Here is a 20,646-nt window from a genome sequence, read left to right as displayed (position 1 = left end):
AGCTGAAGACCCAGCGGTTCTTATGAAATATAGAGATTTCCATATTTCTTACAGGAAAATCTCATTTCTGATCTTCAACTGTGAAATATAGAGAAGCCTTACTTCCATGAAGGAGGACTAACCAAGATTTTGACACAGGAAATACAGAGAATTCCATATTTCAGGGTGAAAATTCGTTCTCTTGATATATGTTTGAGAAATACTAAGAATTCCATATCTCTTGTTGAAGAAATAGTGGTGGCCAGATTTTCATTTGCAAAATAGAGATGATTTCAATTCCATAACGATTCGCTGTATCTTAAGAAAACCAATGCCAAGGTTTTCATCTGTGAAATATAGATAATTCCATATTTCATTTAAGAAAATCATCACCCAGATTTTCGTATATGATATATAGGGAACTACACATTTTGGGTAAGAAAAATAGCATGATACATGATGCTCGGGGCTGGTTCACTGGGATGACAGAGAGGGATGACTTGGGGAGGGATGTAGGAGAGAGTTCAAAATGGGGAACACATGTAGACCCAGGGCAGATGCATGTCATTATATGGCAAAATCAATACAGCAATGTAAAGGAACTAGTGGTCTTATGTAGATGTGGGAGTTGGATTGTGAAGAAAGCTGATTGTTGAAGAATTGATGTTTTGAACTGTGGTGCTGGAGAAGACTCTTGAGAGTCCCTTGGACTGCAAGGAGATCCAACCAGTCCATTCTAAAGGAGATCAATCCTGGGTGTTGATTGGAAGGACTGAGGCTAAAGCTGAAACTCCAATACTTTGGCCACCTCAAGCGACGAGCTGACTCAGTGGAAAAGACTCTTATGCTGGGAGGCACTGGGGGCAGGAGGATACAGGGACGACAGAGAATGAGATGACTGGATGGCATCACCGACTCGATGGACGTGAGTTTGTGTGAATTCCGGGATTTGGTGATGGACAGGGAGGCCTGGTGTGCTGTGATTCATGGGGTCGCAGGGTCGGACACAACTGAACGACTGAACTGAAATGACTAAAATTAAAAATGAAAATAAAAAATAAAGAATATGACAAAACATGTATAAAAAAGGGAGAAAACCAATGCCATTTTTTTCATATGTGAAATATAATTAATGCCATGTTTAATCTAAGAGAATCACCACCCAGATTTTCATATTTGATATACGAGAAATCCACATTTCGGGTAAGAAAAATAGCATCCGGATGCTTATAATGTGAAATGCTAGAAAATTCACTGAATTGTGTACTAAAATCAGCATCAAGATTTTCATATGTAACATATAGAGAGTTTGATATTTAATTGAGTAAAATTGTCACCATTATTTTTTCAGATGTGAAATATACAGAATTCCATATTTTATGTAAGACTATGACTGCACTGATTTTGGTGTCTGAAATGTACAGAATCCTAGATTTCATGTGGAAATGGTTTTTCATATGTGATGTACATCAATTTCAGTCTTCATCTAGGAAAATTTCAGCAGATACTTTTGTATGTGATATAGAGAGTATGTTATACTTCATGTAGATAATGCGTGGACAGATTTCAAATGTGAAATATAGAGAATTCCATATTTCAGGTGGGCATTTTCATATAAGAAATAAAGAGAAAGTTTTTCATGGTTTTTGCAGTAATAACTGGGCCATGATTGCCATATGTTATACATGAAAAATTTCTTATTTCATGCCTGATAATCAGTTCACACAATTCTATATGAGACATGGAGACTTTTCATATTTCATTAGGAAAGGCTATCCCCAGACTTCTATATGAGAATTACAGAAAATTACATATTTATGTTGGAAAATTGTAATACAGTTTTTTTATTATGAAATATTCAGAATTTCATATAGCTGGAAAGATACATACATACATACATATATATATCTTTATATTCTGAATATCATCTGTAAAATAGACCTCATTCCATGTTTCCTTTAGGAAAATCTATACTTTGATATCCACATGTGAAACATATCGAATTCCATATTTCACATTTGAAATTGAATGCCTAGAAAATGCTTGCTAATATTTAATTCTGTGAAGTATAGAGAATTCAATATTGAATGCAAGAAATATGAATGCCCATATTTCCAATGGTAACACAAAGAATTACATATATCATGTAGGGATATATGCACACAGATATTCATAAATGTATTGTAAAGAATTCAGTGTTTAATTCCACTATATATCATATCCACTAAATACCATACCATAACTCCATGTTTTATGCAGGAAAATCTGTGCCTGGATTTTCAAGAGATATTTAGAGAATTCCATCTCATTATTTATTTTCCTTAAAATAACATCACCCATATTTTCAAGTGTGAACTGTAAAGAACTACATATTTCAGAAAGTAAACCTATGCTCATATTTTGATAAGATTCATATGAAGAATTCCTTATTTCATGCAGGGAATTCTACACTCATCGTTTCATATGTAACATGTAGCAAATTGTGGAGAAAAATCAGTGTCCAGATTTCATAAATGAAATTATAAAGATTTTATATTTCATGTCATTATATCTGAGTTATTTCCATATTTGAAATATAGAAAATTCCATATCATGTAGAAAAGCTGCACTCAAGTTTTCATATCTGTATGATATATAGCCTATGTGTCTTGTCAGAAAACTTGCACCCTGGTTTTCTTATGTGAAATGAACAACAATCCATATTTCTGTGTCAAAACTTGCTCAACAGGTTTTTATATTTGAAATATAGAGAATTCCATATTGCATGCAGGTAAATCTGCTTTCAGATCTAATTAGTGAGATACAGAGAATTCCATATATCAGCTAGAGATAGCTGCACCTAAATGGTGAAATACGAAATATAAAGAATATCATGTAGGAAAGTATGTGCCTTGATTTTATATGTGAGATTTAGAGGATTCCAAAATGCACATGAGACTATCTGCACCCATATTTTCCTGAATGAATTGCAGGGATTCCATATTCCATGTGAGAAATCTTTCGCTCAAATTTTCAAATGAGAAATAGGGATAATTCCATATTTCATGCAGGGAAAATGACATCCACTTTTTCGTATGTGAAATATACAGATTTCCATAGTGCATGTGGGAAATCAAAAATCTAGAAATCCAATTGTTACTATAGCAATGTACACATTTTCATGTAAAACTATGGCACCCAGATTTTTAGGTGTGAAACATAGTTGATTACATATTTCTTTTTTTTTTCTGCTTTATTATTTTTTTAAATGTAAAGTAATCGGGCTCCAATTAAAATAAGTGAATTAAAAATAAATAAATTATACATATTTCAGGTTGTGAAATATTCACATGGACTTTTACAAGAGTAATTGTAAATTTCAATAGGGAAATCAGGGACCAGAGAGTGATACAAGAAATAAGCTGATCCTATATTTGATTGCGTGTCCCAGATCTTAATTTCTGAATCACAGACAATTCCAGTTTATGTGTGAAAATCCTGACACAGGTTTTCAAATATTAATAATAGAGGCTCTGTATTCATATGAGCAAATCAATCCTCATATTTTCAAAGATGAAATATACTGAATTCCATATTTCATGTTGGAAGAACTTTACTGTGAAATATATAGAATTTTATAGCTCAGAATGTAAATCATATTTTCTCAAATCAGATAGAAGATTCTGTATATCTTGTAGCAAAATGAATGTCGTTTTTCAAATATGAAATCCACAGCATTCTGTATTCATGAATGAAAGCCACACATAGATTTTCAAATGAGAAATATGAAAATTACATTATAATTACAGTTTGTGATTGAACTCTGGGAGGTGGTGATGGACAGGGAAGCCTGGCCTGCTGTGATTCATGTGTCGCAAAGAGTCGGACATGAATGAGCGACTGAACTGAGCCTAACTGAACTGAACAACATTAAGATAATTGCAATGTCAATATTTTCATATTTTATGCCAAAAGTTCTGTGTGCATACTTTCATATGATATACAGATATCCCCAGATTTTTATATGTGAAATATGTAATTTCATATTTCATGTAATAAAATCTGCATGTAGAGTTTCATATGTGAAACAGAATTCCGTCTTTCACGTAACCCTAGATTTCAATATATGAAACATAAAATCGATAGTGCATCCATCAGTTCAGTTCAATTGCTCAGTCGTGTCCCACTCTTTGTGACCCCATGAATCACAGCACGCCAGGCCGCCCTGTCCATCACCAACTCCTGGCGTTCACTAAAACTCATGTCAATCGAGTCGATAATACCATCCAGCCATCTCACACTCTATCGCCTTTTTCTCCTCCTACCTGCAATATTTCCCAGCATCAGAGTTTTTTCCAATGAGTCAACACTTTGCATGAGGCGGCCAAAGTATTGGAGTTTCAGCTTTAGCGTAAGTCCCTACAATGAACACCCAGGATTGATCTCCTTAAGAATGGACTAGTTGGATCTCCTTGCAGTCCAAGGGACTCTCAAAAGTCTTCTCCAACACCACAGTTCAAAAGCATCAATTCTTTGGCTATCAGCTTTCTTCACAGTCCACCTCTCACATCCATACATGACCACAGGGAAAACCACAGCATTGACTAGATGGACTTTGGTTGGCAAAGTAATGTGTCTGCTTTTTAATATGCTATCTAGGTTGGTCATAAATTTCCTTCCAAGGAGTAAGTGTCTTTTAATTTCATGGCTGCAATCAACATCTACAGCGATTTTGGAGCCCCCAAAAATAAAGTCTGACACTGATTCCACTGTTTTCCCATCTATTTCCCATGAATTGATGGGACCAGCTACCATGATCTTTGTTTTCTGAATGTTGAGCTTCAAGCCAACCTTTTCACTCTCCTCTTTCACTTTCATCAAAAGGCTTTTTAGTTCCTCTTCACTCTCTGCCATAAGGGTGATGTCATCTACATATCTGAAGTTATTGATATGTCTCCCAGCAATCTTGATTACAGCTTGTGCTTCTTCCAGCCCAGCATTCCTCATGATGTACTCTGCATAGAAGTTAAATAAGCAGTGTGACAATATACAACCTTGACGTACTCCTTTTCCTATTTGGAACCAGTCTGTTGTTCCATGTCCAGTTCTAACAGTTGCTTCCTGGCCTGTATACAGGTTTCTCAAGAGGCAGGTCAGGTGTTCTGGTATTAGAAAATGTACCCCTATATTTTCACATTTGAAATGTAAAATATTTCATGCCATTTTTCCTATCCGTATTTCTTGTCAGTGTATTTTTATTCATATTTTGATGCATGAAATGTTGAAACTCTTATAGTATCACAGGGAAGTTCTGCATGCAGATTTCATTAATGAAACAGAGAAAATTCCTTATTTCATGTAGGAATATCTAATATTTCTATGGACATATAGAAAGTTCCATGTTCCAGGTTCAAAAATATCATCTTGATTGATATATGTGAAATAAAGTTGTTGACATTCAGTCACTCAGTCATGCCCAACCCTTTGCAACACTGTGGACTGTATCACTCCAGGCCTCCCTATCCTTTACTGCCTCCAACACTTTGCTGAGACTCATGTTCATTGAGTCAAGTGATGCTGTCCAACCATCTCACCCTCTGTCGCCCCAAATTTCTCCTGCCCTCCATCTACCCACATCAAGCCAATGATTTTCTTTTTCTTTTTTTTTAAAGACAAGGCAGAACCTCATTTTTTTTTCCCCCCATGAATCACTTCATCACACCAGGTAGCCAAAGTATTGGAACTTCAGCTTCAGCATCAGTCCTTCCAATGAATATTTGGGGTTAGTTTCTTTTAGAATTGAGGGGGTTGTTCTCCTTCCTGCCCAAGGTTCTCTCAAGAGCCATGTTCATCACCACAGTTTCAAAGCCTCAATTCTTTGGCACTCAGCCTTCTTTCTAGTGATACTAGCACATCCGTAAATGTGTACTGGTTAAACCATCGCCCTGACTATGTGGACCTTTGTTGGCAAAGATATATCTCTTCTTTACAGTACCTGTGTCTAGGATTCTCTGAACATTTCTCCCCAGGAGAAGGTGTCTTTTATATTCATGGCTGTAATCACTGTTCCCAGTCATATTAGAGCCCTAGAAAACTGTCACTCTTTCCATTTTTACCCTTTCTATTTGCCAAAGCATTGCTATTGTTTGCGCCAACTCTTTTTGAACACCACAGCCAAATACGCCTGTTACTCCATGTATCTCTTAACTTCATGCTTTTACATTCCAGAACAGTAAATGATGATGATGAAATGGACATCTTTTTTTTTTTTTCAGTATTAATTCTAGAAAGCTCTGAAAGTCTTCCAACAACTGGTCAAGTTCCCGGGAAGCTTATGGTAAAGAAGTGAAACGCAGAGACTGCCATTGTTCATGTAGGAAGATCTGCAACCAGATGGTCATGTTCAAGAGAGAGAACTCCACATTCCTTGTAGGAAAAAAAACATCCTGAATGTCAGCTTTGAAATACAAATAATTCTATATGTCATGAAGGAAAATTTTCAGCAAATATTCATATGTAAATTGTAGAGAATTAATATTTCAGATATGAATACTGACACTGATTTCCTATGTGAAATATAGGAATTCCATATTTCTAGTAGTCAATTTGTCATCTGGATAGGTGATGTGACATACAGAGAATTCCATTTTTAGAGATGAAATTCTCTCTATATAAAAAGATTTACAGATAAAACATCTGTAAATAAGAGATGCTATGGTCAGCATCCCCCTAAGGGACTTGACTCATAATTGTCAAAGGAATTGAAGTCCGTTCATTTCCTGTACAGAGGCCATTTCAAAGTGGTTCTGTTCTCATCCTGCCTCCTGGTGAGAACACTTGCCATCCTACCCCGTCACCCCAGGGCTGCGGGGCTGCGAGTAGTTAAAGGATCATCCTAAGCCATGCTTTGCAGAGTCCTGATAACTCAGGCATTCTGCCAAGACCTTAAAGAAGGATGTTTGAAACCGGCATACTCTGCAGGTAGCAGCTGCTTGGCTATAGTGCCGTCAGTCTCTAAAATCTTACAAAAACGGCAAGATGTGCACATGTCCTGTGGGAGAAAGAATACTGCTGTACTGGAGAAGGACAGAAAACTCTTTGTAGGGGCTGTGCATATCCCATCTCTGAGCCTGGTAATCTTGCCCATTCTGTTTCTTGCTTCTTTTCAATTCCCTGTATAGCCCTGAATGTTTTCTTCCTGCCGCTCCTTTCTGCTTACTGATCCAGGGTGCAGCAGCTTGTCTCCCCTTACAGCATCCTTTCTCGATGACATCGCTGGGCTTAATTCCCTGGCGTCAGTGCTTTGGCTGCCCCACGGTTAATGTACTTTACACAAGTTTGTTCATTTTTTCGGTATTCCTTATCCTCTCAGTCAGGCCAGTTCTGACAGCTCATATGCACATTTCTGCTGGTGGGCACACACAATACATACATACAACCCTAAAAGGAAATTTTCACATTTGCATATGATAATATGCAAATTGTCATAGCTTTGTTTTCCAGGGTAATGGACTTTGGTAAGTACCTCTATATTCTCTGGTTGTTTTCTTTCGCTAACTTGTCATTCAAGTTTGTGTCCTGTTCTATCTCTATTCTTTATTCTGGAAGATTACAAATTTGGGGATTTACTTGTGAGAAGGACTGACTTGGAAAGACCTTCGGTGGGCTTGAAGTGCTCGTGGCGAACAGCTGATTGATGGGTGCTCATGTCATGTATTCTCTCATCATATTGACTGTTTCACAGTGTCAATCATTTTGGCATGATTCCATTTCACGTGCTTTCCTTCAAGGAACGACACAAGAAGTAGCAAATGGATTGGGACTGCACTGACTTGGAACTACCAATCTCAGCCTACACCTCTCAAAACCATTCCTAGTCGATGCTGGGCTCTTGTGGCAGGCCCAGTGTCCAATCAGGCCCAAAACACTCTGATCAAGGTGATCCTGCTTCTCCCAACTGTGTAATAGGCTGTTTGTAACTGTTTCCATTTTTCCCCCAAAGGTTGTCTCCCTGTAGCTGGGAAAGACCAATCGGATGTCTGGACCTCCAAAAGGGCAAAGAAAATGTGACATGCCTGTGTCTGAAACAATATCATGACGAAGGTGCACGCAGAGCCAAAGGACCTCTGCTGAAACAAGGCACTGAAGGTGAGGTCAAAAAGTTCGAGTGGCCTCCCTTTTTGTCACCACTGCACTTTATTTCTGCCCACTCATACCCATAGCTCCCACACGGATTACACCCTGAGGAGACTGCCTGCCCTGGACCCACAGCTCATGCCTCCATTGTGCAAAAAGCATCATTCCTCTCCCAAATGCTTCAAGAGGGCTTGATTTCAGGCCAGGACTCACTAACTTGCTAAATGTCAGCGCTCTCTTTCTGCTTCCCTCATCAGACTGTGGTAGATCTGCCTATAGTTCAGGATCCCTGTTAGCCTGAGAAGTTGGCATACCACAAATGCAGCTAAAAGTTGGATTGGGGAATATCCAAGATTGCCCACTTCAAATCAATGGTACCTCTGAATGTCTCATGGTGCATATCTCCTTAAAGTTTACCATGACAAAATCAGATATTCTATTCCGAGGAGATTGTGAGAACCATCACTCATGTGCAGACAGACCCACATTTTTCCTTTGCTATCTACAACCAAGGATAATACAAAAAGAAAGGAAAGAATTCATGTCAGGATTTTGGACATGAGTAATGGGATGTCTTCATCAGGACAGCTATTCCCTAGTCCCTAAGCCTGAACTGCTGTCATGGGCATCAGTACTCCCGCTGGCCCAGGGTCACTTCATGCAAACAGCCCACCACAAATCAGTTCACTTCACTTCACTTCCATCCCTCATTTATCTGACACTTTGTGACCCCATGGACTACAGCATGCCAGTCTTCACTGGTCATCTAATACTCCCAGAGCTTGCTCAAACACATGTCCATCAAGTGGTGATTCAATATCTCTCTTGCTATTATTTGAAAAATTGTGATGCCGTCCAACCATCTGATTCTCTGTCATCCAGTTCTCCTGTCTTCAATCTTGCCCAGGATCAGGGTCTTTTACAGTGTCAGTTGTTCACAAAAGTGTACAAAATATTGAGTTTTCAGTTTCAGCATCCGTCCTTGCATTAAATACTCATGAACAATTTCCTTTAGGATTGACTGGCTTAATCTCCATGCAGTGCAGTACTCTAATGAGTCTTCTCCAATACTATAGTTCAAAAATATCAGTTCTTCCAGTGCTCAGCTTTATGGTCCAAAATTCACAGCCATACATGACTCCTGGAAAAACCATAGCTTTGATTAGATGGCCATTTGTCAGCAAAATATTTTCTGTGGATTTTCAATAATGTCTACATTTGTCACAGATTTCCTTCCAAGGAGCAAGCGTCTTTTAATTTCAGCGCTGCAGTCATCATCTACAGTGATTTTGGAGCCCAAGGAAGCAAAGCCTCTCACTGTTTCCACTGTTTTGCCATCTATTTGCCATAAAGTGAAGGGACCAGATTCCATGATATTCATTTTTGAATGGTCAGTTTTAAACCACCTTTTCAAATCTTCTCTTTCACTTTCATCAAGAGGCTTTTTACTTTCTCTTCACTTTCTGTGATGAGAGTGGTATCATCTACATATCTGTGATTATTGACAATTCTCCCAGCAAACTTGATTCCAGCTTGTGCTTCATCCTGCCCGGCATTTCACATGATGTAGTCTGCGTTTGAATAAACTGGTGACAATATAGAGCCTTGTGGTACCACTTTCCCCAACTCTGGAACCAGTTCATTTTTCCAAGTCCATGGTACTGTTGCTCCTTGATCTGCGTACAGATTTCTCAGGAAGCAGGTCAGTTGGCCTAGCATTCCCATCTCTTGAAGAACGTTCCAGTTTTTCATGTCATAGTCATTAAAGCAAAAATAGATGTTTTTCTGGAACTGGCTTGCTTTTTCAGTCACACAGTTGGTGTTAGAAATTCAGTCGCTGGTTGCTCTGCCTTTCCTAATCCAGCATGAACCTCTGGAAATTCTTCATTTTTTGAAACCTTCCTTGGAGAATTCAGGCATTACTTTTTGCTCTGTGTGAGATGAGTGCAATTGTGCATTAGCTCAAACAGTCTTTGGCATTGCCTTTTTGGGATTGGAATGAACTGATCTTTTCCAGTTCTTTGTCCACTGCTGAGTTTTCCAAATTTGCCTGCATATTGAGTGCAGCATTTTCACAGCATCGTCTGTTAGAATTATACATAACTCAAGTGGATATTCATCACTTCCAACAGCTTTGTTCTTGCTGATACTTCCTAAGGCCTACTTGATTTTTCATTCCAGGCTGTCTGGGTCTGTCAGGATGCATTCAACTTTAAGGGATCCAATATGTTGTCTTCTTTGTGTACTGTTTCTCAAGGACTCTCTGTTCCTTATCAGTTCCTGAAAAACAGGAACAATCTGAGCTGCACGCAATTCTCAGGACTGAGATCATGGGAAAAGACACCTGCTTGGATTCCCTTCGGTGACTCTCTTCAGTGACATTGTACTGAAAGGACTATCCATTTTGTTGCAACTGGTGGAATTTCATTCTTTTTCATGGCTGAGTAATCATTTTACTGAAGATATATATGCATGTGTTTCCTCAAATAAAGTACCCTTGTTTCCCTCAACACTTGGGTCCCCTGCATCCTTCTCATCAAGTCCAGTCCCTAGGTCCCAGTCTATGCTGACCGTGACAACTGTTGCCAGAATAGGGACATGGTGAGCACCCTTGGCAAGCAGACGGAGTGACTGTTAGCACCTGTGGAGGTCGGTAATTGCGGGGTTATGGGAGAAACGGCTGGAAAACGCCACCACCTTTCTACTTTACTTCATCATTTCTTTAAGGTTCAACGGATTTTGGTTTCACATCAGCAGATAAAGGCTCATCTCCAAACAGTGGCTGAAGAGAATCCCTGGTTTCCTGATGAAGGCAGTTTGGATTTAGAAATTTGAAAGCGGGTTAAAGAATATGTTGAACGAGCCACAGTATGGGGAATAAATATTGCAACAAATTTCTGACCCTTGTGGGCCCTCATTAAAGCCTTGATCTTTTCATTTCAAGGCAATCCTAACTGCAACCCCCATATTCCTCATCAAGCTAACGCTCATATTATACGAATATGAATTAGATGATGAGACTTTACAAAAAGCCCAATTAGAGCAACATACAATGTTTCAAAACTTTCCTACCTTCCCTGTTCCGGTTGTCCCTAGTGCTCGTCCTCCTCTTCTAATGGAAGTGAATCCGAAGATCCCCCGATTTGAGGACAAGATGAATCTGATGTTGATACTTCTGATGCTCTTTGACACTAAAGCCAACTATATGTGTATAGATAGATAGATAGATAGATATAGATATAGATGATATAGATACATAGATAGATTGGTGTCAATAATAAGCTCCTAAAATGCACTCATGTGTATGAAAACAGACTCTCCCCTCATTCTCTTTTATAACAAAGCTTTCTGATTTACTGGATTTGCAATCTCGAGTCTCTGAGGCCGATGATCTTTTTCTCTATTCTGTGTTAAGAAATGGTAATGCTCAAGGGTAACTAATGCCTCAATACAAAGGCATTGATTTTTCTCACATACAACAAGTGAAAAAGGCTGTACCTGTGTACAGCTCTCCTTCTCCGTTTACTAAAGAACTTCTAAACATTATGGCATCTTCTATTGGAAATTTTATTTTATTCTTTCGATAGACTGGGAGTTGCTCTCTCCTGTAGTGTTGTTGGAAAGGAGGCCAAAATACAATTTGAAAAACTGCTTGTATATGGAGAATGAAAATAAGGAATGTCAGAGAACCGTCACTCTCATTCATGAGATCAGGAATGCTCTTGTCGTAACTTAGGGTCAGAAACTCAGAAAATGCAAATTTTAGCTGACGCAATAGCTACTTGCTTTAAAAAGGGGAATGAAGTGTGTTTTGTTTGCGGGGATAAGAGCTATTAAAAAAAAAAAATTTGATTGTCCTAAAAAACACACAGAAAAAAATCAAACTACTAAAAAGTCTCCAGGAGTCTGCCCTCGATGTTGTAAAGGGGTACACTGGTTCACTCAAACCCATGTCCATCGAGTTGGTGATGCCATTCAGCCATCTCATTCTCTGTCATCCCCTTCTCCTCCTGCCTACAATCCCTCCCAGCACCAGAGTCTTTTCCAGTGAATCAACTCTTCCCATGAGGTGGCCAAATATTGGAGATTCAGCTTCAGCATCAGCACTTAAAATGAACACTCAGAATTGATCTCCTTTAGGATGGACTGCTTGGAACTCCTTGCCATCCAAAAGACTCTCAAGCCTTTTCTCCAACATCGCAGTTCAAAAGCATCAATTCTTCAACTATCAGCTTTCTTCACGGTCCACTCTCACATCCATACATGACCACTGAAATAACCATAGCCTTGATTTAACGGACCTTGGTTGGCAAAGTAATTTCTATGCTTTTTAATATGCTATCTAGAATCTAATGCAATGCATTCTCTAATTGTATATCTATCGTTAATACAGCTGTTTGTTTTAAATTTTTTTAAACTTACTGCAAGGAGATAATGTGAAAAAAGCAGAAAACCATTTCTAGGAACTGAAGGACACTTTTCTTCCTATGCCTGTTTTGTATCAGGATGAATAAACAACGGATGTGGAAAATCAATATTACCGGGAAGGGGCAGGCTTGTATTTCCCAGATGGACCAACAAAGTCATTTTGCTCCCACTTCAGAATATCCACTCCAAAGGAGCTAAGATAGAGAGGAAAAGGTGAAATCCCCGGAAGGAGGACATTCCAGTATAAGCCATGGCAGCTTTAAAAATTTCCAAGAAATGCCACACTCGACGTCATTGACCTCATGATCTCCCTACTTGGAGACAGATAAAACCTCTTACTAATCACGCTGAAAATCTGGCTTTTGAACAGGAAATGCCCTGGAATTCTGAGAATATTTTTGTCCCTACGCTTGCTTTCCTTGCTTTGGCTTTGCCCTCTGAGGCTGACTTGATTAATCACACTTATTGGGCCCCATGAACAGTATCAAATGGCAAAATGATAGGATACTGAATGATGAATTCCCCAGGTCGGTAGGTGCCCAGTATGTTACTGGGGATCAGTGGAGAAATAACTCTAGAAGGAAGGAAGCGATAGAGCAAAAGCAAAACAAATACACAGTTGTAGATGTGACTGGTGATAGAAGCGAGGTCCGGTGCTGTAAAGAGCAATATTGCATAGGAACATGGAATTTTAGGTCCATGAACTAAGGCAAATTGGTAGTGGTCAAACAGTAGATGGCAAGGGTGAACATAGACAATCTAGGAATCAGTGAACTAAAATGGACTGCAATGTGTGAATTTAACTCAGATGACCATTATATTTACCACTGTGGGCAGGAGTCCCTTAGAAGAAATGGAGTAGCCATCATAGTCAACAAATGAGTCCGAAATGCAGTTCTTGGAATCAATCTTAAAAATGACAGAATGATTTCTATTCATTTCCAAGGCAAGTCATTCAATATTATAATAATCCAAGCTTATGCCCCAAACAGTAACGCTGAAAAAGCCGAAGTTGAACGGTTCTATGAAAACCTACAAGATCTTTTAGAACTAACACCGAAAAAATATGTACTTTTCATCACAGGGGACTGGAATGCAAAAGGAGGAAGTCAAGAAACACCTGGAGTAACAGGCAAATTTGGCCTTGGAGCACGGAATGAAGCAGGGCAAAGGCTAATAGAGTTTTGCCAAGAGAATGCCCTGGTCATAGAAAACACCCTCTCCCAACAACACAAGAGAAGACTCTACACATGGACATCACCAGATTGTCAAACCGAAATCAGATTGATTATATTCTCTGCAGCCAAAGATGGAGAAGTTTCTATACAGTTAGCAAAACAAGACCAGGAGCTGACTGTGGCTCAGATCATGAACTCCTTGTTGCCAAATTCAGACTGAAATTGAAGAAAGTAGGGAAAACCACTAGACCATTCAGATATGACCTCAATAAAATCCCATATGATTATGCTGTGGAAGTGAGAAATAGATTTAAGGGACTAGATCTGATAGATAGAGTGATTGATGAACTCTGGACCGAGGTTGGTGACATTTTACAGGAGACAGGGACCAAGATCATCCCAATAGAAAAGAAATGCAAAAAAGCAAAATGGCTGTCTGAGGAGGCCTTAAAAAAGCTGTGAAAAGAAGAGAAGAGAAAAGCAAAGAGAAAAGGAAAGATATAAGCATCTGAATGCAGAGTTCCAAAGAATAGCAAGGAGAGATAAGAAAGACTTCCTCAGTGATCAATGCAAAGAAATAGAGGAAAACAACAGAATAGGAAAAACAAGAGATCTCTTCAAGAAAATTAGAGATTCCTAGGGAAATCTCATGAAAAGATAGGCTCGATAAAGGACAGAAATGGTATGGACCAAACAGAAGCAGAAGATATTAAGAAGAGGTGGCAAGAATACACAGAAGAACTGTACAAAAAAGATCTTCATGAGAAACAGAGTCACGATAATGTGATCATTGACCTAGAGCCAGACATCTTGGAATGTGAAGTCAAGTGGGCCTTAGAAAGCATCACTACGAACAAAGCTAGTGGAGGGGATGGATTTTCAGTTGAGCTGCTTCAAATTTTGAAAGACGATTCTGTGAAAGAGCTGCACTTAATATGCCAGCAAATTTGGAAAACTCAGCAGTGGCCACAGGACTGGAAAAGGTCAGTCTTCATTCCAATCCCAAAGAGAGGCAATGTCAAAGAATGCTCAAACTACCACAAAATTGCACTCATCTCACACGCTAGTAAAGTCATGCTCAAGATTCTCCAAGCCAGGCTTCAGCAATATGTGAACCGAGAACTCCAAGATGTTCAAGCAGGTTTTAGAAAAGCCTGATTCACCAGAGATCAAATTGCCAGAATCTGCTGGATCATGGAAAAAGCAAGAGAGTTCCAGAAAAACATCTATTTATGCTTCATTGACTATGCCAAAGCCTTTGACTGTGTGGATCACGAGAAACTGTGGAACATTCTGAAAGAGATGGGAATACCAGACCACTTGACCTTCCTCTTGAGAAATCTCTATGCAGGTCAGGAAGCAACAGTCAGAACTGTTCGTGGAACAACAGAGTGGTTCCAAATAGGAAAAAGAGTACGTCAAGCCTGTATATTGTCACCTTGCTTATTTAATTTATATGCACAATACATCATGAGGAACACTGGGTTGGAAGAAGCAAAAGCTGTAATCAAGATTGCTGGGAGAAATATAAATAACATCAGATATGCAGATGACACCACTCTTATGGCAGAAAGTGAAAAGGAACTCAAAAACCTCTTGATGAAAGTGAAAGAAGAGAGTCAAAAGTTTATCTTGAAGCTGAATATTCAGAAAACAAAGATCATGGCATCTGGTCCCATCACGTCATGGGAAATAGATGGAAAAACAGTGGAAATAGTGTCAGACTTTATTTTTTGGGGGCTCCAAAATCACTGCAGATGCTGATTGCAGCCATGAATTTAAAAGACGCTTGCTCCTTGGAAGGAAAATTATGTCCAAACTAGATAGTATATTAAAAAGCAGAGACATTACTTTGCCAACCAAGGTCCATCTAGTCAAGGCTATGGTTTTTCCCATGGTCATGTATGGATGTGAGAGTTGGACTGTGAAGAAAGCTGATTGCCAAAGAATTGATGCTTTTGAACTGTGGTGCTGGAGAAGACTCTTGAGAGGCCCTTGGAGTACAAGGAGATCCAACCAGTCCATTCTAGAGGAGATCAACTCTGGATGTTCAATGGAAGGACTGATGCTAAAGCTGAGACTGCAATACTTTGGCCACCTCATGCGACGAGTTGACTCACTGGAAAAGACTCTGATGCTGGGAAGGGTTGGGGGCGGGAGGAGAAGGGGACGACCGAAGATGAGATGGCTGGATGGCATCACCGACTCTGTGGACTTGAGTCTAAGTGAACTCCGGGAGTTGGTGATGGACAGGGAGGCCTGGAGTGCTGTGATTCATGGGGTCGCAGAGAGTCAGACACTACTGAGTGACTGAACTGAACTCTACTGAACTGAACTGATTAAGCTTACATACCTAGGCCTCCTTCATTGCAAGTTGTAGAATGGACAGATATAGAACCAATCATATATGCCTCCTCCTTGGAGATTGCAGATGCCCTCTCTTCCTGAGGAAGATGAAAGACTAATAAACATTTCTCTAGGCTATAAAATCCTTCCTTTATGCATGGTCCCAGCAGAATTATCTATTAATATTAGTCAACAAAATTGGGCTTTCATCCTTCCTCCAAAAAAGAATTTCCGTACATTGCTTGGACTGTTTCCTGCCCTGTCCTTTTATGAAAACCATGTGAATACTACCCAAACTTTCGGAAAAGGACAAAAGTTAAAATATAAGGGGTGTACATATAAGGACTTTACATATATTCCTCTTTACTGGGATAGATGTCAAGCTAAATCATGGAAATTAATATTTTTGGCCAATTACACCATTGTTGATTGGGGAACCCATGGAATGTGCCTATCTCACTGCTCATATGATCTTAATAATACAATGTGTGATTATGTTACTCAAGTAGAATGAAAGATTACCAACAGTTCAATGGAAAACTTCCAGGTCAAAGGACTCTTTGGCTGGCTTGACAGCAAAATGACAACTCCTCGATCTCGAATCATCCTCAATAAATGAATTGGACCTGAACAATGGGACATCTGGATACTTGATGTATGTCCTGAAAACTTGGAAATTGCACTGAACATTTCACAGGGACCAGTCGTTGTCAAAGTAACCCTTCCATTATAATCATTTATATTTTATACAAGTTTTCATCCCCCTTCTTTTTGTTATAGCCATAGGGAACTCACAATGTAATAAGACTTTATGTTCTGTGACTTGTATAGATTGCAAATTGTATACTTGTCTAAATTCCTCTATTTCTCTCTAAAAAAAAAAATGAATCCCTTTTGATTCTTCATTCTCAGTATAGTCTGTGATTGCCAAGTAGATCTCTGACGGCCATGGGAAGAAGGTCCCATGGTAGGATTTGCCTCCGGTTACTCTCTAAATTACGCCAACGATCTAAGTGATTCATTGAATGGCTAATTCTTGGCATTTTGGGACTAATAGCCATTTGCATCACTGCCGGAGTTTCAGGCATTGTTTTACAAACCTCAATTCAAACCCAAAACTTTATTCAAATTTGGACTAAAGATGCTGATACTGTGTAGGCCACGCAGGCTCAGCCGGATGAGGACGTTCAGGATAAAATACAAGAATTAAAAACAGGCAGCCAATTGGTCAGAGAACAATTAATAGATTTAAAAAATGCAAATATTATTAAAATGTGATTGGAATGCTACACAGTTTTGCATTACTCCTGTTTGGTTCAACAATAATGCTTACAACTGCGAACAAACCAAGTTTCATTTACAAGATATCCATAATAATGCTTCCTTAAATGTACAATTGTTGCAAAAGAAAATCTTTGAAATCTTCTCTAAGAGTCTATCCTCTTCCAAAAATTTGGAAGCCTTAGCTGAACAGTTCAGTTCAGTTCAGTTCAGTTCAGTTCAGTCGCTCAGTCGTGTCCGACTCTCTGCTACCTCATGAATCACAGCACTCCAGGCCTCCCTGTCCGTCACCAACTCCCGGAGTTCACTCAGACTCAAGTCCACAGAGTCGGTGATGCCATTCAGCCATCTCATCTTCGGTCGTCCCCTTCTCCTCCCGCCCCCAACCCTTCCCAGCATCAGAGTCTTTTCCAGTGAGTCAACTCGTCTCATGAGGTGGCCAAAGTATTGCAGTCTCAGCTTTAGCATTAGTCCTTCCAATGAACACCCAGGATTGATTTCCCTTAGAATGGACCGGTTGGATCTCCTTGCAGTCCAAGGGACTCTCAAGAGTCTTCTCCAGTCACTTGAGGAAGACGTCAAAGCATTACACATCGTATTGGATCTGGAGCCATAATGCTGATAATTATCTTGGTGATTATATTTGTAGTATACTGATGCCTTTCAACTAAAATGTTCAAACTAAACAAACTCAATTGGTCAGTGCCTTTTTCACAGAAACATATGCAGTCACCCCCAATTATGAAAAAATAAAACAGGGAGAATAGTCAGGGGACGTTCAACTTTAAGGGATCAAATACGTTTTCTTCCTTTATGTACTGTTTCTCAAGGACTATCTGTTCATTCTCAGTTCCTGCAAAAGAGGGATGAGCAGATCTGCACGCAGTTCTCAGGACTGGGATCATGGGAGAGTACACCTGCTTGGATTCCCTTCAGTGTCTCACTTCAATGACCTTGGATGTAAAGGATTAACCATTCTGTTGCAACTGGTGGAATTTCATTATTTTTAATGGCAGAATAATAATTTTATTGACGATATATAGGCATGCATTTCTGCAAAAATAGTACCCTTGTTTCACTCGAGACTTCTTTCCCATGCATCCTTTTCTGTCAACTCCAGTCACCAGGTCCAGGTCTACGAAGATCGTGACATGGGTCTAGTTGAGTGATGACACCATCATGGTTATCTGGTCATGAAGAGTTTCTTTGTAGAGTTCTCTCTATTCTTGGCACATTTTAATAGTTTCTGCTTCTGTTAGGTTCCTAATATTTCTGACCTTTATTGTGCACTTCTTTGCATGAAATCTTCCCAAGGTATCTTTAATTTTCTTGAAGCGGACTCTAGTCTATCTGATTCTACTGTTAACCTCTATTCCTTGGCATTGATCAATGAGGAAGGTTTTCTTATCTGCCCTAGCTATTCTTCAAAATTCTACATTCAAATAGGTATATTTGCCATTTTCGTTTCACTTCCACTTCTCTCTCTCTCCTTTTTTTTTTCCTTCTTCTCAGCTAGTGTAAGGTGTCTTCAGAAAACCGTTTTGCCTTTGTGCATTTCTTTGTCTTGGGGATAGTTTTCACTGCTGCTCGTGTACAATATCACGAACCTCTGCCCTTAGTTCTCCAGGAACTCTATTAGATTTCCAATGATAATCAAAAGGGCTTTTACTTAGGTCATGCCTGAATGATATAGGGATTTTCCCTACTTTTATTGAAATAAGTCTGAATGTTTCAGTATGAGCTGATGATCTGAGCCACAGTCAGCTCACAGTTTTGTTTTGGATGGCTGCATCGAGCTTCTCCATCTTCAGCTGTAAAGCATATAATCAGTTTGATTTCGGTATTAACCATCTTCTTGTGTGCATGTGTAGAGTCGTCGCATTTGTTGTTGGAAAAAAGTTTCCTATGACAGTGCTTTGTCTTGGCAAAACTCTGTTAGAAATTGTCCTGATTAATTTTGTACCCAAAGGTTAAACTTGCCTGTGACTCTAGGTATCTCTTGATGTCCTACTTTTGCATTCCAGTCCCCTATGATGCAAATGATATCTTTGTGTGTGTGTGTGTGTGTATTAGTTCTAGAAGATCCTGTTGGTAAACATAGAACTATTCAACTTCAGCTTCTCACTGTCCTTTAGCTCAATTTCTACTTGAACATTGCTGGTCAGGACATAGATCTAGATTATTGTGCTATTGCCTAGTTTGCTTGAGAATCAGCAGAGATCTTTCTGCCATTCTTAAGAATGCACCCAAGAACTGCACTTCACACACTTTTGTTGACTATGAGTGCTACACCATTTCTTCTCTAGGGATTCTTGCCCACCGTAGTAGATAAAAGGGTCATCTCAATTAAATTTACCCATTCCAGTCAATTTTAATTCACTGATTCCTGAAAGGTTGATGTTCACCATTGAATTATCCTGTTTGACGAATTCCAAGTTTACTTGAGTCATGGACCTAACTTTCTAAGTTCCTATGCACTATTGTTTTTTACAGAGTGAAGCTTTCCTTCCATCACCAATCACTACCACAGCTGGGCGTTGTTTTTGCTCTGACTTCATCTCTTCATTATTTTTGGAATTATTTCTCCACTGATTTCCAGAAGCATATTAGCACCTACCAACCAGGGAAGTACATTTTTCAGTGTCCCATCTGTTTGCCTTTCATACTGTTCATGGTGTTTCAAGGCAAAATACTGAAGCTATTTGCAATTCACTTCTCCATTGGCCCAAGTTTTTTCAGAACTCTCCATCATGACCCATCCATCCTGGATGCTCCTACACAGCATGACTCATAGTTTCATTGCATTAGACAAAACTGTGATCCACTGCATCAGTTTGATTAGTTTTCTGTGATTGTGGTTTCCATTCTGTCTGCCCTCTAATGTATAAGCATAAAAGGCTTATAGAAGCTTTCTGATGGGAGGGACAGACTGTGAGTGAACCTGAGTCCTTTTTATATAGGTGGGGCCATGTTCAGTAAATCTTTAATTCGATTTTCTTTTTGCAGCGGCAGTGGGGTGGGGTGCGGGTGGATGTGTTCCAGCCCTGTTGTTTGAACTGAGGATAAACTCCGGTATGAGTAATGAAAGTAATTGTGATCTTCTTCAAAAGGACTTGTGCAAGCACAGTTGTATTCAGTGCCTCATCCTGCTGCAGCCCACTCTCTGCCCACACCTCTGCCGGAGACTCCTGGACACTCACAGGCAAATCTGGCTCAGTCTCTTGTGGGGACGCTGTTCGTTATTCTTGTCTCCTGGTGCACACAAGGTTTTGTTCATGCCCTCCATTAGTCTGCTTCAGTTCTGTGGAAGTTCTGTAAT

Source organism: Moschus berezovskii, chromosome Y (genome assembly GCF_049115385.1).
Source record: "Moschus berezovskii isolate FMDL1 chromosome Y, NW_MosBer_1.0, whole genome shotgun sequence".
Taxonomy (NCBI): Eukaryota; Metazoa; Chordata; class Mammalia; order Artiodactyla; family Moschidae; genus Moschus; species Moschus berezovskii.
Note: the sequence above shows the minus strand (reverse complement) of the source record.